The 9,653-nt window shown below is 39.8% G+C and overlaps 1 long non-coding RNA gene across 2 annotated transcripts; it reads right to left on the reverse strand.

Annotated features, from left to right (window-relative positions):
• Positions 1–566: 566 nt before the first annotated feature.
• Positions 567–9,384, reverse strand: LOC107306448 (uncharacterized). Of its 2 annotated transcripts, none has more exons than XR_014939323.1 (3): positions 9,222–9,384; positions 3,888–4,041; positions 567–1,198 (listed from the first exon to the last, which is right to left on the reverse strand). It is a non-coding gene; the product is annotated as an uncharacterized LOC107306448 (long non-coding RNA). The 2 variants fall into 2 exon arrangements; XR_001552121.3 differs by lacking the exon at positions 9,222–9,384 and adding an exon at positions 6,088–6,255.
• Positions 9,385–9,653: the final 269 nt, after the last annotated feature.

Below are 9,653 nucleotides of genomic sequence, written 5' to 3' on the forward strand. Positions count from 1 at the left end.
TCCACTGACTCAGTCTTCAACTAAAGAGGTCTTCAGTGCGATGAATCACTGTATGGCTGTTGGCAGAATCAAAGAGCACAGAGGAGGCTGCTTGGCATGTATGTGATTGATTTAACAGTTCTACCCAAAAACTGTAAAAGACTATCACATCAGTGCTGATGCTGAGCATGCACAAACATTTGCTGAAAGCTTTGCTTAGCGGGATGTACTGTAGAGGAATCACGATTTCTTTTCTAAACACAGCACTGGGCCATTAACATATGTTCCTGATGTGTTCAGCTGTTGTGGTTCAGACTGCAGGATCGTTAACCCACAATGTTTCAGGCCAAAACTTTTACAAAAATCACAAATTTTCTAACAGTTCCAACAGCTGAGCTGCATGTACATTAAATAAAACCTGTTATAGACACATTCAAAACAAAACAAATACTCTGTCTTACTGAGGCATTTTGTTTTGTTTTTAACTTACAAACAGATAACAAATATCTAAATTCTAGGAGATGGACTAAGGGAAAGAAATGCTATTCTTATTACTATGAGGATCCTAGTCATAAATGAAGACTCCATTTTTGTAAGTATATAATCGTATATTTAACTGTATAAGTATGCTCCAATCCAACTGTATTATATACTAAATAACATTTTCTTGATTGGGAAAAAACACATGGTTCTTACACACACGTTCATTGTCCTCATATCAATGTGTGCATATGTCTTTGCCAAGCAAAAACAACCTGCAAGTCACTCTGCTTATAAATTGTTTAACGTTACGGATTCTTGATGCTATTTTATATCACACTGCAAATCCTGTTCTCATTGTTGTTTTTGCTTGTCTCCTCTGCGACCTTTTGCCTCTGGATTCAGCTTGAGTATCCTGGGAGGTGACAGAAGGAAAAAAAAATAAAATCTTTAACTTGGCTAGATTTAACAGTGGAGGTTCATTAAATCCTGGTGATCGGCTATTCAATTACAGTCCATTTAATCATACAGCAGCAAAATAATTGGCAACGACTCAAGGCAAAGTAATTGTTCCAATCTGAAGCCCAGCAGGGAGCTACGAATGAGGTGGTGATGTATTTTGAGCATCTCAAAGGTCTGATCTGGGAGACTTTTGACAAGAAGACCAATGGCAATCCAGGAAAGGTTCTTTCTTCAGTCACATCAAAAGACGAGAAAATGCTGGGGGCAAAAAAAATGTCTGGAGGAAGAAGAGGGAAAGGTTACTTTCAGAAAGGGGAGAGGAGAAAGAGAAGATGCTTTAGAAGCCTCTAACATTAACCTAAAATTTTTTGTGCACCCAGGGCAAAGAGGTAGGCCAGTGCATACAGACTTCTTTTGTTATTGCTGTTGTATTTCCTCTGTATGTCTTGCATCAGCCAAAAAGTAATTAGGCTTACTGGAACTAGTGTGTGTACTGGGAGACCCTGCATAGACACCTCAGAGAGCTGCTGAGCAAGGAAGCTCTGGGAAGAGGAATTAGCTGGACATACAATCAGCCCTGGATCCTGGAGGCTGGCCTCTGAGGCTCTTTTGCCACAAAAGTTTCAGTGGCAAGGTATTTCTTTCCAAGAGGCAGAAGCAGAAGCTGGAATGACATTCTAGGCGGATCAAAAAATCTTACAGCAGTTTGTGTTAGAAGGGGCCTCAAAGCCCACCCAGCCCCAACCAGCTGATCCTTCTGATTTTTTTTTTTTTCCTTTTGTGTAGTCTAAATCTACCCTGTTTCAGTTTAAAACTGTTACTCCTTTTCCTGTTTCTCTAAGATGTTCTAAGAAGTGCCTCTGCAGCTTCCCTGCAGGCCCTTCCTTAGCTACTGGCAGGATGTAGGTCTCCCTAGAGCCTTCTCTTCTCCAGAGTGAACAAACCAAGTTCCCTCAGCCTTTTTCCACGGAGAGAAATATTCCAGCCCTCTGATAATCTTTGTGGCTTCCTCTGGACCTGCTCCAGCATTTCCACACCTTCATTGTGCTGGGGGTCCCAGGTGTGGATGCGTAACTCCAGTAAGGACTGCACGAGGGCAAAGCACAGGGGACAATACCCTCCCTCTCCCTGCCACCAGACCTCCTTCGATGCAGCCCAGGACACTGTTGGTCTTCCAGGCTGCAAGTACACACTGCTGGCTCATGTTCTGATTCGTCCATCAGCAGACCTAACTCCTTTTCTGCAGAGCAGATCTCAGTCCATACTCTTCCCAGCCTTTGTGCTTAGGATTGCCCCAGCCTAGGTGAACTTTGCATTTTACAATGACACATCCTACTGTGATGAAAGACAGTGGTTGGGTAAGCATCTTCAGTTTTGTGATAGCACAGTCTTTTACTATATATAAAATAAATACACTAGTGCTGTCAGGTGAACCCCCTCAACTGGCTCTGCTGCCTCTCAAATAAGCAAATATTATTCACTAATGCAAAAACAAAACAAAACAAAACAAACAAACAAAAAAACAATAATAGAGGTTAGCTGGATATTATTATAATTCAGGTTGGAAATTCATGTGTTCCTCACTAAGACCTTAAAAGTCAGGAGACCTGCCAAAATGTTTGAGAGAGTTTTGAGGACTCAGTTTCCTGGAATGGAGGTACAGATGCTTGCCTAGCTCTTTCTGCATGGTAGCACTAAAGTTTCAGAAATGCAGAGACATGTATCAAAAGTTAAAAATCACAAATTACTCAATTGGGAGCTATGAAGAGGTTACTACATCACATCCTATAAAGTATAAGTTGAGTAGCTGCAAAAGCCAGAAACAACAGAATCTTGTCACTAAGGGGTTTTTCACTGTTTTTGGAACAGAAGACAGTATTCATTGCCAGAGAAGCCAAAGGTTGAACATCGTGATCTGATCATTCAGAATAGGAATTCCAGTGTATTGATGAACAAGGAACTCTCCCTTCAGCAACTAATGTGGTCTGTAGCAGAGGGGCACAGGACTGAGAGAGATGCAAGGCATGAAATACAGTTGGAGCCAAAGGGATGAGTATGTATTCGTGTTGGCCCAAGTGTTCCCTAGTGATAACAGAGAGCTTTGCCATCAGATTGCTTGTTTCTCATTCAGTGTAATCCTGCCTCAGGAAACTAAGAGGATCATAGAAATTTATAGAAATGTTGAGGTTGGAGGACAATTCTAGAGATCACCTTGTGGAAAGCTGTGCCTTGGATTAAGTTATCCAAGCTATCAAACTTGAGTATTTTCAAAGTCGATGACTTTCCTGGGCTCCCATGTCTAGCTATTCTCATAGCAATTTTTTTCTTTTATATTTTTCCGCTTTGTTTATGGTTAGAGTTTCCCCTAAAGGAAACAGGACAACACCCTGAGGAGGCGTCTATAGGTATTCAGTTTTTAGTCCCTAATGAAATCCTTGTCCTCTATTGGTCATTCTGTATTTGCTATTACTGCTCAGCATAGCTGGGGGCTGGTCTCACTCAGGAGAACTGCATTGAGGAGGGCACTGACACTGAGTAATCTTTTTTTTTTTTTTTTACTAAAAGCATTTTAAATTAACCTTCCAGTCCCATATAGCAGCAGACCTTGTACATCTTGTTACATATGCACTAGAGTCTTTCTTGCTATATTTGATCTCTTTTGCTAGATCAAGATTCATCTGATCTTTCATATTCCTCACCACATCTGTGTGGTATCTCTGTATTTATTTGCAAGAGCTTTGTATTTGGCATATTTCTCATGCTCTTCTGCATGGAAGATCTCCCAGTAGCTCACTGTTAAGGAGGTTGTTTTCCTGTTACAACCATTCTTTTCTTCAGAGTAAGGGTGTGGACCCCTCTCATGCCTTGCAAGGGCCATCTCTGACAACCTTCTCACACTCCTGAGTTTCTTGTGAAACACCATGTTGCTTTTGCAGCAAGTATCAGGACAACTGAAGGATGTGTACCTGCTTGCATGTGTCACATGCTTAAACTACTGATGATGAGATGAAGCATCTTCTGACAAAGGGATAGTTTTCTCACAGAAGGCACAGGAGCAGAGTCAGCCTTGAATACCTGCACAGGATTTGCTGCAAGTCTGCATGCTGTTCCTGGAGAAAGCTGAAATAAGGAGGCAAAGTTGAGAGCCAATCATTAGTATATAAAATAGATCCAGTCCAAAACTATGTCAGCAGGTGAGCACTCAGGACCTGGCAATGTGCAGGAGAAAAAGATTATTTTCACTTACAGTTAATGTAGGAGAATTGGAGGACTCAGAACTAAAGCTACCAGCTGAAGGAATAGAGAATGTCTTTTAATTGCCATTTACTTTGTACTGCTGACACTGCAAGAGACGGTAAAAACTGACTGAACCCTGCCTTCTAAGCTTAGTCATAGCCAGGCTGCACTGCCTCGTTGACAAAGAAAGAAGTCAGGGACATCAGTACAATTTGGTTGCAAGCAACTCTCACCTCTGTTCGACCCTCCCTACCATTTTGCTGACTTTGATGAAGGAAAAGAGCCCACAGACGAAATGTGCTAGGAAACTCCATTCATTCTGCAGCAGAATTGGCAGTCTGGGTATTACAACCCTCCAGCTCACAGAAATGGGAGCTGCAGGAGATTCAACCAAACAGGAATTCTTCCTGAGCAAAAGGAAGCCCATTGTTATGTGCCCTGCAGCAGGGAGGGACTGCACAGAGGGAGACATCTGCCTGTTCTTAGGTGGTTAAACTGTCCCAAAGAGCAGGCCAGCTAGCAGGAGACTGCTGGCCTTCTCCAAGGAAGGGTTTGGAAAGACCACTGGCTTCTAGTCATTTAAACTGGGAATTTTCAGCACACTCTGGATATCAAAGAAGGATTATTAAGCTTTATTAAGCTTTTTTTAATTAAGCCTTTTATATTCTATTTATTAAACTTTTCCCACAATTGCTGGCTTTATTTACCTCAGTGATGAAGTAACCATGAAGTGTGTAGGTCAGTGAAATGAATAATTAAAAAAAAAACAAAGATTTGAGAAATGTCTTTCAGGAATGAGTATCATTTGTGTTCTTGGAAAGTCATAATAACATGCCACAGTGTAGATATGCATTAATGGAATATTATTAATTACTGACATATTAAATATTTGTTTACTAAGAATGTAATAAATTCCATATTCTGCATGTATGAAAACCTGTTGTTAACCAACATGGAAACCCTAGTGAAAGAGAATTATGTATAAAGAATTAGAATAATTACAAAGAGTGGAGTTAAGAAAAAAGAGAATTAGAATTTCTATTATATGTAATTTTTAACGATGTAGAAAACAACCAAAGAGGAATGCTTGAATTAAAGATGAGGATACGTAAGTTCTGTCCAAAACCTAAGCAATACTTTGAGAAATGCTTAATGAGAATAGGTGCCACTGATGGATGTACGCAAACAATTTCCTTCCATATTTTGAAGCAAAATGGAGCTGACATAAGCAAAAGGAAATGATACTGAAGTTCACAGTCAGTAGATTCACCAAAGTGTGTTTCCATCAAGGGAGAAATCTTCATGGTCATTCTTTACAGTCAATTTCCTTAGAGATTTTGTAGCTCTAATTAGAAAAGCCCTGAAAGATAATGAGTGTGTGAAAAGGTAACCTTAAAAAAAATAATAACTGTAGCACAGTACCACTTAGATTCTTATCCTTTGATATGCTGTCTTAGACAATCATTCTGCTCAAGGCTGCATGATCAACATCTTATGGCACTTTTATCCCTCAGAGAAAATTCAAAGTCTTTGAAACAAAAACATCTGAATTTGTGATGCAAATGGAACTCCTTGATCAGTATCACCTAGCTCCCTCCCCCCCCCCCCCTTTTTTTTTTTTAAAGAGAAGCTCTTTGCTAGAAAAGTCTGTAGCAGACTGCTTAATAACTGGCAGACATACTGATTTTCATTTTCTGGGTGGGTGAAATTGTCACTGGTGGCTTCAGCTCACTCTTGCCTTGCAGTTGGGATTGTAGTACAAAAGTCCTACTAATGGCTTTAAGTCTAAACTACTCAGCCAGTCTTTTCCCATGCTTGAACCAGGAATTTCCCAAGTGGTAAGGAAAACTCAGTATAGCAACCTGACTAATATCGTAGTTAACTTTGTTTGCAATATACATAATCAGAGAACAAATGAAAATTACATACCCAAAATCTAGAACCAACTCAAGAAATTTATGGTTGTCATGAGTTAGCATCATGATGCAGGGTTCTCATGCCAGGAAAATTTCTTGATTGCTGTGATGATCATGATGTGTAGCTGCATCATCTTGTGTATTCCCATCATCTTGTGCATCCTGGTCATCTTGTATATCTGCACTTACTCTTCTAAGCAAGCCTTTTATATTCTAACACGCGCATTCGGTACATTTCCACTAACAACCCATTGGCTAGAAAGCAAGCAAGTTCCATTGCAAGTCTTTATAATCAGGAGAGAGCTTATCTTATGCCTAGGTACAACACACCCCTGTATATTCAGACCTTCTGTCTCCTTTCCAGAGCCTCATTATCAGTGAGTCAGCACTCAGAGAGGCCAAGCTGACCTCTCCATCTCCCATAGTCAAGAAAGTCAGGGAGATTCCCACTGTCAGAAAAGTTAGCTTGTTATGTGATTTATGGAGCCAGTGGATTTCACTTTTTAAACATCTGATGTCTGATTATTGTCCCTCATTACTGTTGAGATGTCACAAAACAGGTCTCTGAGTACTGCAAACAGACTTGTGAAAAGAGCGAGGTTGATTGAGAGTTTACTCAAATAAAAGCTGAAGATATTTTACATTTGAGTGTTCTAAATTGAAATTGAAGAATGAGTTTTAATTATATACCAATGATTTAATCGATGCAAGAGGATGCTCTTTTGCTTGAGGACTATTACAAATGCATAAAAAAATACCCTAAGTCAAAAATGAGCTCTGTGAAACTGAAAGAATTTTGCGCCCCCTCATACATAACAACTTTACATTCCTTTGGTTAGAGGTGTTAAAGTAATAAAAAAGAGTAGAAGGACAAGAAGGAGGAGAAGAAGAATGAACGTAATTTAGTACTCCTTGTTGTCTTTGACACCTGTTACAAATGTTTCTCCTAAAGGAACTGGCACAAGCATCCTTCTGTGAAGATCAGTGTCTGCAGGATTAGACAGATAGCCAGCTGTCTTTTGCCATCCTGGAAATGAAAGTGCAAGTGGATTTCAATAAGAGCTGAAGTGAAAATTACAATTCCTTTCCCATAACTAAGGATTGAAATTAGAATCAACTAAAATAAAGATATGATGAAATAAATGAGTTTATTACAGCTTATACAATCAAAATAGGCTATTTTATTAGCAATTTTATTGATGAGTATAAGCAGTAGTTTTGATCTGGGTATTCATAAGTTATTGTATTTTATATGTATACACACTGAGCTGCCACTGGGAAACCTGACATCAGGAAACAAGTAGTCACGAGTTTCAAAACATGTGATTAACAGCTGCTGTGTTGCCTATGTCAGTATCCATAACAGCTGTAACACTGAATATAATCGGAGTAACAGTGTCCATTTAATAATGAACTTGAGAAACGAGATTCAAATTGATGAGTAAAGCTTAGCTTCCCATGAAAGCAGTAAAAGATACATTCTTTTCTTATTTACCATATGTAGACTGAAGAAGAAATTTAAAATTCACAAACTTGTAAATTAATAAGAGACTGAAGTTTTCTTGACTAATCCTGTTCACATCTTTTTAAGTTGAAAATATCAAACAAAAAAAAAGAATCCCTGCAGAATCGCCAAGTACGAAGGAAGGTGTCCTTTTCTAAAGCTTAGATGCCATCTGCTGGATGGGTAAAAAGAACACAATGGGCCTGAGGCATCTAAATGAAGATTCTGTCTCTGGAAATCTGAGGATGGACTAACCCCTAAATTGCTGGTACCTAAAAAGATAACATCAGACCGGGGGGGGGGGGAGGAAAGCACCTAGGTCTGGACAGAGCACCAGAAATTGGAAGAATGAGGATAAAAGAAGATGTAAAACTGCAAAGTGACAGCTTGCTACAGATTGCTTCTATTCTGAAAGGGAACATCCATTTCAGGAGAGAGGAAAAGGCACACCACATTCACATATTTTGAAAAAACACTTCTCCAGCAAAACACATTTCAAGGCAGTCATCTTTCAGTTTAGGCTCTAAACCCAGCACTTGAGTCTTGCTTTTTGCAAGAGGATTCAGCTCTTGAAAGTGAGAGAAGAAACTTGATCATAACTACAAGGACAAGATGATTTCTTTTTCAGTTGTGAAGTACTGACAAAAAGATTGTTGGAGATAAAAAAAAATTCCTGAAGAAGCTGATATCCTTTGAAGACACAAAAGAACAGGATTTTTATTTTAACTGGACTCCAGATTTCTGCTGCCTGCAAGTTTGGGTTTACATGCTGACGAGCTTTAAACACAGCAACCAATGCAAAAACAATAAGCACTTTGGGATGCTGCCACTTGCAACAATAAATGGTCATCTGGGGGACAAAAAACGAGTCTGTAGTAAATGAACAGAGATTCAGGAGTTCTTTTACTAAAGCAGCAATCAGATACCTGGGAAATGTGTCTTTAGGCATGATCTAACTATTTTTCTAAATCCAACACAGTAAATATTTGCTTATAAAAATGGACAAAATAACCACTTATCATATTAAAATTCCATTCTTACTACATAGGCAACCAACACTGACTTCTCTTGGTTGCCCTTTGCTCATTTTTTCCCAGCTGGAAATTAAGAGCAGCATTTGTCCTGCTATAAATCTCTGATGAGACCACAGCATTGCCCGAGCCACAGCAGCCAGCTGCAGCTGCTCTGCATGGCAATTGTGCTGAACAGTTACCACTAAAAACTCTTGTGATTCTGTGATCAGGGCAGACACTGCCCTGTCTTCTCAGCAGGTGTGATTCACTGCATCTTGAGTGCATCAGGTGGCCTGTGTACATGCTGAAGTGTGTAATTTACATGTACCAACAGTGATCTCTCAGCTGGAAATATGAAGCCCTGTCTCTTGTAAGAAGCACACTGCTGAGAGTTATTGCTAGTTTTGTTCTTTTACCTCAGTATGAAATGCCATTGATCGTGCACTAGTATAGTTGCACTACCAGCTTCACCCCATGTACACTGATCCACCCACCACTGCTCCGTCATGTAAGTGAATCCTCTCCCTTTGTGCTCTTACAGCAGCCATGCAACAGCAGTGAGGAGAAAAAATAATTCATAACTACTGATACCTCCTGAACTTTCAGCTTCTCTCTTCAGTGCAGGCTCACCTGGACAGCATGATCTCTCCACTGCTTCTCCTGGTTTCAAGTTTGCCACTGATGTCAACATGTTTCTGGTCAGCTTTGCAGCTCTGAAGTCTTTCTCGTCATCCTCTCCCAGCAAACCACTTATTCCTTTCAGTCGTCTTGCTGTCCTAATGATCTTATTTATGATGGTTGCAGCAGCAAGTGTTGCTGTAATCACCAGTATCTGTAACTAGACACGCAACTGAGAACCACAGAGATCCTGAAATGGAATTGTGGCTTGATCTGTCTTCTCCTTTATCTTAGAAAACACCATGTAAGCAAGAAAGCAGAGACAAACCCAGCAGCACCTAATTTGATTTTCCCCTTCACTGAACTTGTCTTCTGACAAACCATTAGTGGATGATTGTTATTTCTTGTTCTCAGTATTAGTAATTTAATTTGCTTCTTCCATTT

Source organism: Coturnix japonica, chromosome Z (genome assembly GCF_054131305.1).
Source record: "Coturnix japonica strain WE chromosome Z, WE-NBRP24, whole genome shotgun sequence".
NCBI lineage: Eukaryota > Metazoa > Chordata > Aves > Galliformes > Phasianidae > Coturnix > Coturnix japonica.